The 14,342-nt window shown below is 38.1% G+C and overlaps 1 protein-coding gene and 1 long non-coding RNA gene across 2 annotated transcripts in view; both read left to right on the top strand.

Moving 5' to 3' along the window:
* The window catches only part of LOC126584263 (uncharacterized), a 62,244-nt gene that overhangs the window by 15,905 nt on the left and 31,997 nt on the right, over positions 1-14,342 (top strand). The gene's annotated exons all lie outside the window — the stretch shown is intronic.
* Positions 6,819-13,511, top strand: LOC126584699 (uncharacterized). The gene is made up of 2 exons (XR_007610086.1): positions 6,819-7,196; positions 13,315-13,511. It is a non-coding gene; the product is annotated as an uncharacterized LOC126584699 (long non-coding RNA).

A 14,342-nucleotide genomic window follows, 5' to 3' on the forward strand; every position in this document is an offset into this window, starting at 1 on the left:
CGGATATAACCAAATTGTGATAGCTCCGGAGGACCAAGAAAAGACAACGTTCACGTGCCCCTTTGGCACCTTTGCATACAGGCGCATGCCATTTGGTTTGTGCAATGCCCCTGCGACATTTCAACGATGCATGGTGAGTATCTTTTCTGATTATGTGGAGAAAATTATTGAGATATTCATGGATGATTTCAGCGTGTTTGGTAATTCATTCGATCATTGCTTGAGTAATCTGACCTTAATTTTGAAACGTTGTGTTGAAACGAATCTTGTGCTTAATTGGGAAAAATGTCACTTCATGGTTAAGCAAGGTATTGTTCTAGGACATATTATTTCTGAAGAAGGCATTGAAGTGGATAAATCTAAGGTAGACCTTGTTCGTCACTTACCCTCTCCAACTTCGGTTAGAGAGGTTCGTTCGTTTCTTGGTCACGCAGGTTTTTATAGGCGTTTCATAAAGGATTTCTCCAAGATTTCACAACCACTATGCCGATTGCTTCAAAAAGAGGTGGCTTTCGAGTTTGATGATGCATGCTCCACGGCATTCAAGCAATTAAAAGAAGCTCTTACTTCGGCTCCCATTATCACACCTCCAGATTGGAGCCTTCCATTCGAGTTGATGTGCGATGCTTCGGATTATGCGATTGGTGCTGTTTTAGGGCAACGAAAGAACAAACAACCTCATGTTATTTATTATGCCTCTAGGACATTAAATGATGCTCAATTAAATTACTCCACCACTGAAAAAGAATTACTTGCTGTGGTATTTGCATTAGATAAGTTCCGATCATACTTACTTGGTACTAAAGTTATTATTTTTACTGATCATGCAGCTCTCAAGTATTTACTCACAAAAAAAGAGGCCAAGCCTAGACTAATTCGATGGATGTTGCTTCTACAAGAGTTTGACATTGAGATTCGGGATAAGAAGGGCGTGGAGAATGTGGTGGCTGACCACCTAAGTCGAATGGTGCATGAGGAAGCATCGCCAATTTCTGAAACCTTCCCCGATGAGCAACTAATGTCTATCCAGGTAAGTGAGCCTTGGTACGCGGATTTGGTGAATTATTTGGTGACTAAACAAGTTCCTAGCACCCTAAACAAATTCCAACGTGATAAACTTAAAAAGGATGCTAGATTTTATGTTTGGGATGACCTATACTTGTGGAAATATTGTTCAGATCAGGTTATAAGAAGATGTGTGCATGAATCAGATTTTCACTCAATTTTAAGTTTTTGTCACACATATGCATGTGGGGGTCACTTTGGCACCCAAAGGACAGCTTTTAAGGTTCTTGAATGTGGTTTTTATTGGCCTACTTTGTTTAAAGATGCTAGAACCTTCTGTTTAACATGTGATCGCTGCCAAAGGACAGGTAATATTAGCCAAAAAGATCAAATGCCGCAGGTACCCATCTTTGTTGTTGAAATCTTTGATGTTTGGGGTATCGATTTTATGGGTCCTTTTCCTTCATCTTTTGGTTTCACCTACATATTACTTGCCGTTGATTATGTTTCAAAGTGGGTGGAAGCGAAAGCCACTCGAACTAACGATTCTAAAGTTGTGGCAGATTTTGTGAAAACTAATATCTTTTCTAGATGTGGGATGCCTAGGGTTCTAATCAGTGATGGAGGGTCTCATTTTTGCAACCGTACCATTGGGGCATTACTCAAGAAGTATCATGTGACGCATAAGGTTTCCACACCTTACCACCCCCAAACCAATGGCCAAGACGAGGTATCTAATCGTGAGATCAAACAGATTTTGGAGAAGACCGTTGGGCCAAATAGAAAAGATTGTAGCTTACGGCTGGATGATGCACTATGGGCGTATCGAACGGCTTACAAGACCCCCATTGGTATGTCTCATTTTCGACTTGTGTATGGCAAGCCTTGCCATCTTCCCGTGGAATTAGAACATAGAGCTCATTGGGCCATCAAGACCTTCAATTTGAATGTGGACCAAGCTGGAATTCATCGAAAGCTTCAATTGAGTGAACTTGATGAGATAAGGCATGAAGCTTATGAGAATGCTAGAATTTACAAAGAGAAGACCACGGCATTCCATGATAAGATGCTTCGAGGCAAGACTTTCGAAATTGGGCAGAAAGTGTTGTTGTTCAACTCCCGCCTTCGTCTATTCCCTGGTAAGTTACGTTCCAAATGGGTTGGCCCGTTTGTTGTTACTAATCTTTTTGTGCATGGTGCAGTCCAAATTAAGAGCTTGAGAACCGGGCAAGAATTCAAAGTGAATGGACATCGCTTGAAGCCATACTACGAGAACTTTGTGGAGCATGTTGTGGAGGAGATCCCACTGCATGCCGTGGGTTCCAAGGAGAAGTGAAGGTGTTCATCGTCCGGCTGGAAGACGTTAAAGCAAGCGCTTTAAGGGAGGCAACCCATTTATTCTGTTTGATTGTCTATTTTATTACTTGTTTAATTATTTTTGGTTATGACTTTCTATTTTGAAACATTAACAAATATGCAAAGGATTTTAACATTAAACTTCGTGGAAATGAACAGCAAACTGGGAAATAAAGAAACATAGCATAATACAAGAGGGAGCCTTCACAAAGGCTGCTTGGGAGAGGTCGTAGTAGTCGGCGGAGTTGCAGTAGTCGGCGAAGTCTCAGCAGTCGGTGGGGCCACGGAAGGAGGAGGTATCGGAGGTTGATCATTTGGAGCTTCACTATGCGGTGCCGCCCCAGAAGACGAAGGCAGATGCTGTTAGAACAAACCCACAAACCTCCGGTGATCAAGTAAAATCTGACCATCAGTTTCCTGCAGCTGGTCAATTTTCCTCTTCATGTTTGTGGCATAACTGTGTGCAAGCTTATGCAATTGTTTATTTTCATGCTTGAGTCCTCTAATCTCCTCTTTGAGACTCTGTATTTCAGCCACCAACGATTCAACGTGACGGGTTCGAGCAAATAGGCGTTGGGCCATGTTGGACACAGAACCCGCACACTGCACGCTAAGAGCCAAAGACTCCTTAACCGCCAATTCATCAGACCGTCTAGCGAGCAGTCTGTTATCTCTGGGAGTGACAAGGTTCTGGGCCACCACCGCAGCGGTCATGTCATTTTTCATCACCGAATCCCCAACGGTAAGAGGACCAGTAGGGGATATGAAGGACGGGCGCCATATGTTGTATGGAGAATACGGGGCTGCACCTTCACCAAGGTTCAAATCAAAACGACGATCAGAAGGGCCAGACATTTTTCAGAGGTTTTGGAGAAAGAAGAGATCGGACAGATTAAGATTTCGGAAGTACAAGAAGGGAGTGTTTACAGGAGGGAGCTCAAGTGTGTTGTGGAACAAAATTAATGCCTCTATAAAAAGAAGAAATCAAAGAAGCGCTCCTCAGAAATCGAAGAAGCGTCCTCTCGCAAATCGAAGAGTCGAGGCTCCTTTCTCAAAAGCCGGATTCTTTTCTCAAAAGAGGCGTTTCATTTCTCAAAAAATGGGCTTGCTCAGAAACCACGAGCCGAAACCCGGATTTCAAAAGATCAATTTGTCCAGACGTGTCGTCACTCGTCACATGCAACTTGCAGCTTTGGGGAAATTACTGGCAGCTTTGTCAGAAAGCGCGTAATTTGTACTATTCATCCATCCACCGGCTACCGACAATGAGTGAGAGAATAGTTCCGGTTGTGAAGAAAAGCCCTATAAGTATCTACCTTCGCCTTCCACAGCAAAGGCACACCCTCTCAGCACTTCTTCATCTCTCTGAAATGGCTTTCCAACAAACCCTCTCGAGTCACTCTGTATTTCTCATCCCCTGGGATACCCTTGCAAACAACCCATCCAGAGCACAAGTATTTCATATCATACAGGTTGAGAGCACGAGTATCTCATATCATGCTTTCTCCCTGTCCTTTCTCCAGCCAACACTTGCTCTCGAGTACTCATCATCTTGTGTTTCCTCTTCGTCTCTTACGTATAAGGGAAGTGAAGATGATACCTCGAAGCATGTGGAGACAACGTGCTGATTCATCCTCAACTAGGGACAAGGAGAAAGAAAGCAAGAGGTGGGCACTTGGAAAGATTGAAGAAAGAAACAGACCAACACCTTTCCCTCGTGCCTGCCCGTCGTGCAGAAGAAACAAGCAGAGAAGAATGCAGCTTGCACAATCATCCCAGCGGAAGGAGTCTGAGATGAAGAACTAGAGAAGCTGCCACATCTGCTTGGAGAACAAATAAGGAATTGCAACATCGCCAAAGAGAAAAGCTTCGCCGTACAATTCCAATCCAGTTCAAGATCAAAGCTGTGGAAAGTCAACAAGATCAACTATCTCCAAAACCAGATTTGCGTTCTTAAACTCTACTCTGTCTGGTTTTTACTTTGCCATATTTGTCATGTTTATTTGTCGTTTATTATTTGCTTGTTTTTGGTGTGAGTATATGCTTGAAACATTGAGGACAATGTTTGATTTAAGTGTGGGGGGGTAACCATTGTTTTGCATGAAATTCGTAGAAATTTATCACCCATTACTTCTAGTGTTGTTCCTTGTTGTTTTAAGTATTTTTTTTAAGCTGTTTTGGAGTGTTTCAGTGTGTTTTGACATAAAAAAATCCGAAAATTCATAAAAATTTGAAAAATTGTTTTTGAAAATCCAAAAAAAGAGTTGTTTTTGTGCGCTTATTTGTGTCTTAGGGTACCTTCCAACACAATAATGAGGATTCGGTTTGTAATTGCATGACTGTTAAAGAGAGTTATAAACATGGATGAAAGTTTGATTTACTCTTTATTTATGCGTGGTTGTGGTTATAACTTATGAAATCACATGTAATCATAAAAGAAAAAATTAGTTTTTGTAACATGCTTGAAGGAAAGAACTCAAACTAACGCTACAACCTTGTGAGACTTGAGCTTAAACGTTTATTTGGAGAGTTAAAATCTGTGCATTCTTGTTTTCTAAAGTCGTTGCATGATCTCATTATTCTTTGCTTGGCTATTACTTAGAAGGCGTTTCATCATTTAGTTCCAAATGCTAGAACTCATGCCTATTTCATTCAAAGCATGCTATTGATTTGCATAAAACATATTCAAGATGAAGTTGTGTAGTTACCACCACCAAAGCCAAACTGCCATGTATCCCATATCGTTATATGTTTAAGTTAACCCCATTGAGCCTTGATAGCCTACATTCTTTGTTAAACCACATTATCCTTACCTAGCCTAGTTTAGGACCATCCATACCCTTGTTCTTGAAGCATAGTAAAACATGATTCAAATTGAATTTCTTTTGATTAATGTATGGCAGAAAACAAGTGTGGGGGAAGTGTGAGTTATTATGCTTGTTGAAAAGAAAAGAAGAGTTGAGAAAAAAAAAAAAAAAAAAAAGAGTTTTAAAGTGCTGCTTGTTGAAGAAAGGGTCCAAAACATAGAATTCGGCCCTAATTATTGCTTGAATTTTCCCTTCGTGTCTAAAAGCTGATTTCTGCAATCTAAGTGAATTCTAAGTTTCAATTTCATTACTTTACTTGCTATTGCTTTAAGAACGATTGTTATCCTTATCCTTCATTTGTTAGCCATCACCCCAAGCCCCGTTACAACCCTTAACTTCATCTTGAGTGTCATGCGTTTCAATATGTGGAGTTTGAATTTGGTATGAGCATATGGTGTCACTGGTTCTCGCATCTAAGTAGTAGCATTCCATTCATGAGATCATATCTAAACATGCTTATTAACTCCAGAAATTGCTTTCTTTGTGATACATATATGTGAGCGTTCGTTTTCATATCTACATCAATCTTCTCACATATAACTAGTATAGGGTGTGTAGTTAGAAAATCTGAGTGAAAATTGAGTGCATATCTTGTAAGGAATTGAGTGATTTCTCTAACGCATGTTACTACATCAAAAACATTGTTTTAATTGATTAATTGTGAACTAGTAAGTGGTGACTATGATTAAGTATGTGCTTAAGTGTAAAGATGACTCAAATCTGTGGGGATAATGATTTTTAACATGTCATGTGCATTGGAAATCCCTGAGGCAAATGTTGGAAGGTTTAGGTTGTGTTTTATTTGTTTTGTTTCGTTTTATCTCTTTGTTTTGCTCGAGGACTAGCAAAAGCTAAGTGTGGGGGAATTTGATAGGAGCATATTTATGCGACTTAGTTGGCTTGTTCTTGTGCATTTATGTCGTGTTTCCTTAGTTATTTTAATGTTTAAAGTCATTTTCGTGTGTTTTCAGACTCTAAGTACAAAGTATGCAAGAAGATGCATTTTGGAGGCCTTTGGAGCATGTTTCGGGCTTGGAATGGATAGCAAATGCATGGGCCAAGTGGATGGACGAATTTGAGAACTAAAGAGGCCAAGAATATGAAGAATTATGGTCCAAAAGATGAAGAAACAGCCCAAAAATCTGTCACCCCAACTTGCATTCCTTGCCATGCAAACCACATAGAATTCCCTTTGGATTCCATGCCATGCTTGATCACTCTTGTCCCCTACATAATTTCTAATTTCATGCTTCAATTCATTTAATTATTACACTCAATTGCTTGATACCTCTTGTTCCCTTCACTCATTAGATTTTAGACAACATTTACATCCATTACATGCACCAATTGATGCTCCATCATTCACATTTGGAATCCCATGCCTTGTGTACCACATGTTGCTGCACCTTTGACCCATTTATTGACACATTTTCACCTCCCTTTCCATCTCTATGCAATGTACACAATCATTCATGCTCCCTAGCTTCAAGACCACTCCATTTTACCCTTCACACTTTGCATCATCACTTCATTTTCACCCTTGGACCATTGCACACCACACACACAAATTACCATGCATTTCATCCTTAACCTAACCTGATTTTCTAAGGTTTTTGGGGCCTATAAATACATGTTTACACCCCTTGGCCAAAGGACAATCCCCCATATTCATCATTTTATCACAGAAATTCGTCCATACACACCCTAGGAAGCAAAACACCCCAAAAACACCATTCTAGTGCCTAGAAAACGTAACAGCCACTCCACCTTCTTCCACCCTCTTTGCCTAGTTCTCTACCACTCCCCAACCATCAAACACTCTTCCACTCTCACCCTAAACCCTTCCACAAAATTCCCCATCCATTCTACACCATAAATCCACCCAAAAATCTGTCCACAAGCTTCATGCCGCAAGCAAGGGAAAGGAGGAATCTTGGATGCACTTGCTACCAAGTTGGAGCATTTTAGGTGTTTTCTTTCCTTTGATTTTAATGTCTAATTTTATGTATCTTTGCTTTGTGAGTATGAGGAACTAAACCCCTCTTAGTTAGGGGGTGATTCGAAACTATGTTCATACTTGCAATATGATTTGATTACATCCAGTTGTGATTCATAAGTTGTAAATTCAATTTACTTATCCATTCATATAAAAACTAATTTGTGTATGTTGGTTAAGAGTGCACGCTTAATTTTCATGCATGAATTTGACGCTAGAATATAAGGGAGTTTCACCTAATCGTTATAAACTTATATTCACAAGTAGTGAAGGTTGCTAGTCACAATCACGTTAAGTAAATTCTTGGCATAAGTTTCATGCAATTCATAGTAACGAGTGCCTTGTCAATGCTTATGTTTTTCATAGAACTTAATGATTCTTGCTTGTATCTCTATTATGCAATTCATGTAGGGAACTTGTAGGGAATGTTTTGGGTTGTCGTATGCAATCATCCAACCCAATAACTTGTGGAAAAACTGAGGGTTAATTAGTGCAATTCACGGTTAATTTGGGGCGTTGAGTATTCATAGTTTATCGAAAAGCAACTGGAAATCGTTTTGTATGCAAGTGTGACATGTGTGGAGAAGAACCTCCTAGCTAGCCTTCCATCCATAAGTTTCATTCAAATTCATTTACAATCTGTTTTGTTTTACAAAGTTTGTTTTGTTTTCAAATTCATTAAAACCAAAATCCCCCTTTTACTTTATTGTTTCAAAGTGTTTAATTTCTGTTTTGGTTGTGTTTTAGAGTGTTTTAATTCACCCAAATTTGTCAAAGAATTTGTTTACTTTGTTCTTGTCTTAATTTAATTATTTTCGTCCAAAATCAACCCCAACTTATTTCTTTGAGTCATATTAATTAGAACTTGTCTTAGATTATGTTTTTAAGTGTTTTAGTTCATTAGAAAACCAAAATTCGTCCAAGTTTGTGTGAGAGTCCCAAAACTGCCCAGATTGTGTTTTTAAGGTAGTTTTGAGTGTTTAGGGGCTGTTTTGAGTCTTTTGGTTTGTTTTAGTGTTTTAAAGTATAGTTTTGCATTCTTTGAGTCTAGTTAGTGTTTTAAACTTTGTTTTCACGTTTTCAAGTCAGTTTCCAAGTGATTTAGCAATCCCTCCTAATCCCCGGCCTAGAACGATCCCTACTTACATACTTTACTACAATTGATAAAAAGAGGGTTTAATTTGTGTGTTTAGTTATTTTACGCATCAAAAAGACTGGACTTGAGCCAGTTGTTGGAAATGTGCCCTAAAACCAATCATGTGATGATACTTTACGGACATTTCACATGTTAAACTAATCTAGTTTAATATCAAGGGCAAAGATTATTGTTTTAAGCCGTCTCATATAAATGTTATATGCTTAAACAATAAGTCCAAGAAATATATATTTAGGATAATGTAATTTAAACAAGTTAGATTTATGAGACCATTCTCTTTCTTAAACATATCCTAAACGTTCCTGATCATGGGATTGCCAATTGGGCATTGACAGTCCGTTAAGATCAGTACGTGCTATGTCTTCTCTCATGGAGAGTGACTGGTCTCGAGTCATTAGTGTAATTGACACTAAGACAAGCATGTAGGTGCTTAATAGCGAATGAGTCCACTGAACACGATCAACGAGGAGTTCTCATACTCATGTCACATGAGAACTCATGGTTGGGATAATGCAAAGTAGTCATTTGACCTGAGGCATCACAGTTGTCTTGTGGTTAAGTCCTTGATCTTTGACTATGTCAAAGTCACTCCATTCGAGGGTGTCCACGGCATAGTTGGGGTTAAGCCACTTAGCCGTGGAGGCAAGTGAATGCGCAACAAGGGATCTCTAACCTTCAAACCGTTTGAGGGAGAATACTCTATGATATGATTAAGAATCTCTGGTTAGAGTATGAATGAGATTTAGGAAGTCGTTCCAAATCACATTCAAAGTAATCATATAAGTAAATGAATCACATTGGATAGTAGACATGAATAAACTATCAAACCAAACAATGTGATCAAGAGTATTGTATTAGAGAAAGACCGTATTGCATTGTAATCCTAAACTGAATAGGTTCTCCACCTCCTCTGATTAGCTTGGGTAGCCATGACATACTGCTAGGTGTCACTCATGGTTTGTGGTAGCCCTAAAGGCGAGTAATCACTAAAGGGAGAATTGAAAGTAAGTTTCAATTCACAATCGATCGTTAAGAGTAACAATCGCCCACTACCTTGCTAAAAGGAACCTAATGGATCGTACACCGTGTAAGGTAGAGATTGAAGAAACAATGGAGATGAGTAAGGATAATTAAATGGTTTAATTATTTATTTATGGCTAGAATTAATTAATATGTTAATTAATCAAACGAATAAGTTCGTTATAGACCTAGGGTTAGTTTTGGGCCGCAAGGCCCAATGGGATTTGAATGTCAAACCCATTAACTCAAGTTGTATGACAACTTGAATAAACAAAGAGCTTGAAAGCCCAATAAACCCTTAAGGCCGGCCATTTAGAGGAAGGTAGTGAACTTGCTCTAATTACAAGTTTGCCACTCCAATGAAGGAAGGTATAAATATGACTTTATAGCCAAAATTCATTTAGGGTTTTCTTTTGGGGAAAGGATGAGAACACAAGCTCTCTTTTCTCTCTAAAGAGGCCGGCCACCCTAGAGGAAAATAGCTAGCAATCTTACTTCCTCTAGGTCACTCATTTCTTCTTAAAATCTTACCTTGGTGTGGAGACTTAGAGGTTCTCAATTTTGAGAACTTGGAGAAACCTATTCTTCCATCCAAATCCATGGATCTAAGAAGCAAGGAATGAAGGCCCTATCTCTTGGGTGATTATCCTTTGCTTTTGCAAAGAGGAATCTACAAAGGTATAAATTTCTCAACTCACTTTCTTTTGAGTTGAGTCTTGGTTCACCTAACTACTAGGCTTTGAATTTCATGGGTAATGTTTTGTTTTTGAGTGCATGCAAGCATGATTACGCCTTTAATTGTTAATTGCATGCTATAGATGTTGCTCAAATGAACATGTTTTTCACAAAATTTGCTTCAAGTGGTATCAGAGCCTAGGTCTAGTAGTTGGTGAATCCTTTTGGGTTTTGTAGTTCATAGTTTTTTTTTATTTGAATGTTGTAATTGGTACAAGCTTTATTCTTGCTTCTTTGAATGTAAATTTTGTTAGAAAATTTGCCATCTCAAATGGTGTAGATTTAGTTCATATAAGCATGAATTTTGGCGCTAAAAATTTGGTGCCATGGTTTTGGGAAATTTGGCCAAATCCAAAGGTTGGATTTTTGGGTTCATGTTTGTCTTATTAAAAGTGTTTGAAAGTGACTTTTGGAACCCCTATGTACCCTAGTATGGTTATATGTTATTGCCCTTAAGTTTTAGTGTTTTTGGGATGTCTTTGGGTGAAAAATGTTCATGGAGCTTTTTTGGGTTTTTCATGAATGTTCTTCATTGTTCTTGATGTTTTTAGCCAAGAACAAAAAGTTTGGTGTTTTGATTCAAAGTTTTGATTTATTTCATAAAGTCTTTGTTTTGTGCTTTTTCAAATGTTTAAATGTGATTGAAATTTTGAAAGGTGATAGAAATGGTGATGGGTGTGTAAGAAGTACTTCTCTTACACACACACCACTTGCATGAATTTATGTCATGCACCACTTGCATGAATTTATGTCACACACCTCTTGCACCACTTGCACCACTTGCATGACTTTATGTCAAACCTACAAATCAACACACACATCACTCCCTTCACTCTCTATAACCGGCCACCCTATTAAAATAGGGTTCTTTTGGGGCTTTTATGCAATTACATAAAGTTTTGATACTTTTGTGTATTTGCAGTTTGACCCAAAAGTTTACGTATTTACGTAAAGGCCCAAAATCATTAAAGGACAAATTGTTTTGTTCCTTTAATGAAGTTTTTGAATTTGTTGAAATTTTTGGGTTCTAGTTGTAATTACATAAAGTAATGGACTTTTGTGTTTTTGCAAAATGAGCTCAAAAGTTTACGTTTTGCAACATAGCCCAAAAAGTTGAGGTTATTGCATTTTGGCCCAAATTAGGTTGAGAACAAAATGGTTTTGTCTCTTTAAATGAGAATTGGATTTTCATTTCATTTAGCTCCATTTAAATCAATTCTATGGATACAAAAACCAAATGACAATGTTGCATTCAAAGTTTAATTAGTTAAAGCGTTAATTAATTAAAGGGTGATTCTGAACCAAAGCCTACGATAATTGAGCTATGTGAAAGGCCGTCTCAAATTTGTTTGAACCATGGGAATGTGTAGATTAGATTTTGGTTGTAATTTGATATGATCAAATGTTGTAAAAGAGCACAAGCTCTTCTTTACTTGAAAGTAATTTGTTTTGATCAAATGTTGTAAAAGAGCATAAGCTCTTCTTTACTTTGAAGTACTCCTTTTCTTGTTTTATTTGATATGCATGAAATTGGAGTAGTTGGGTCCAACGCCCAATAAGACAACACGCCTTAATGTGATTAAACGCGTAACTAAAATCAATCACCATCCCTAGACCGAGATTCAACACTAGGCTCGTGTTGGATCTAATCAAAGGTTCATAGTCATCCTAAGGCCCTAAGGCAACTATATAGTCCATCAATGAATGCAAACCTTATGTTAGTAGTACCATATACTCTTGCTTTAAAAACCGTTTTACAAGCTTAGTGGGAGTATTATATACTACTAAATCTATCACATGGACCAATAGTTGTAATAGGACCAAATTGTTTTAATAAGATAAAAATGAATGTTTATATATGATGAGACCTAAAACCCTTAACCAAACCATTATTAAGTTGATAAGCATGAGAGTGCTTTGAACACTCTTTCGTGGCCTTCCACCGTGGTAGGCTCTGATCGTTTGTGACTCGTACATCGACTTCACCCTATCATGGGGGAGTACAAAGTGCGTGCTTACACTCAGAATGAATCCTATACGCATACATGATGTTGTGAAGGTAGGCAACGAGAATGATCAACATCATATTGATAGGAGCATATTTATGCGACTTAGTTGGCTTGTTCTTGTGCATTTATGTCGTGTTTCCTTAGTTATTTTAATGTTTAAAGTCATTTTCGTGTGTTTTCAGATCTTATGGACAAAGTAGGCAAGAAGATGCATTTTGGAGCAAAATGGAGCTTGGAATGCATGTCACATATTTAGGCCAAAGTGGATGGACGAATTTGAGAGCTAAAGAGGCCAAGAATGTGAAGAATTATGGTCCAAAAGATGAAGAACTCAGCCCAAAAATTTGTCACCCCAACTTGCCTTCATTGCCATGCAAAACAACATAGAATTCCCTTTGGATTCCCATGCCATGCTTGATCACTCTTGTCCCCACATAATTTTTTATTTCATGCTTCAATTCATTTAATTATTACACTTAATTGCTTGATACCTCTTGTTCCCTTCACCCACAAAATTTTATACAACTTTCACAACCATAACATGCACCAATTGATGCTCCATCATTCACATTTGGAATCCCATGCCTTGTGTACCACATGTTGCTGCACCTTTGACCCATTTATTGACACATTTTCACCTCCCTTTCCATCTCTATGCAATGTACACAATCATTCATGCCCCCTAGCTACAAGACCACTCCATTTTACCCTTCACACTTTGCATCATCACTTCATTTTCACCCTTGGACCATTGCACACCACATACACTCTTTGCCATGCATTCTCCCTAGCCTAACCTGATTTTCTAAGGTTTTTGGGGCCTATATATACATGTTTACACCCCTTGGCAAAGGGTTCACACTCTCATATTCACCATTCATCACAGAAATTCGTCCATACTCACCGTAGGTAGCAAAACACCCCAAAAACACCATTCTAGTGCCTAGAAAACATAACAGCCACTCCACCTTCTTCCACCCTCTTTGCCTAGTTCTCCACCACCCTCCAACCCTCAAACACTCCTCCACACTTACCCTAAACCTTTCCATACCATTCCCCATCCATTCTACATCATAAAACTACCCAAAAATCCGTCCACAAAGCAATCTGCCGCAAGCAAACAAAGGAGAATTCTTGGATGCACTTGCTACCCAAGTTGGAGCATTTTAGGTGTTTTCTTTCCTTTGATTTTAATGTCTAATTTTATGTATCTTCGCTTTGTGAGTATGAGGAACTAAACCCCTCTTAGTTAGGGGGTGATTCGAAACCATGTTCATACTTGCAATATGATTTGATTACATCCAGTTGTGATTCATAAGTTGTGAATTCAATTTACTTATCCGATCGTATAAAAAATGATTTGTGTATGTTGGTTGAGAGTGCACGCTTAATTTTCATGCATGAATTTAACGCTAGAATATAAGGGAGTTTCACCTAATCGTTATGAACTTATATTCACAAGTAGTGAAGGTTGCTAGTCACAATCACGTTAAGTAAATTCTTGGCATAAGTTTCATGCAAATCATAGTAACGAGTGCCTCGTCAATGCTTATGTTTTTCATAGAACTTAATGATTCTTGCTTGTATCTCTATTATGCAATTCATGTAGGGAACTTGTAGGGAATGTTTTGGGTTGTCGTATGCAATCATCCAATCCAATAACTTGTGGAAAAACCGAGGGTTAATTAGTGCAATTCACGGTTAATTTGGGGCGTTGAGTATTCATAACTTATCGAAAAGCAACTGGAAATCGTTTTGTATGCAAGTGTGACATGTGTGGAGAAGAACCTCCTAGCTAGCCTTCCATCCATAAGTTTCATTCAAATTCATTTTACAATCTGTTTTGATTCACTTAAATTTGTCTAAGAATTTGTTTACTTTGTTCTTGTCTTAATTTAATTATTTTCGTCCAAAATCAACCCCATCTTATTTCTTTGAGTCATATTAATTAGAACTTGTCTTAGATTATGTTTTTAAGTGTTTTAGTTCATTAGAAAACCAAAATTCGTCCAAGTTTGTGTTAGAGTCCCAAAACTGCCCAGATTGTGTGTTTAAGGTAGTTTTGAGTATTTAGGGGCTGTTTTGAATCTTTTGGTTTGTTTTAGTGTTTTAAAGTATAGTTTTGCATTTTTTTGAGTCTAGTTAGTGTTTTAAACTTTGTTTTTACGTTTTCAAGTCAGTTTCCAAGTGATTTAGCA

This window comes from Malus sylvestris, chromosome 10 (assembly GCF_916048215.2).
Source record: "Malus sylvestris chromosome 10, drMalSylv7.2, whole genome shotgun sequence".
Lineage (NCBI taxonomy): Eukaryota > Viridiplantae > Streptophyta > Magnoliopsida > Rosales > Rosaceae > Malus > Malus sylvestris.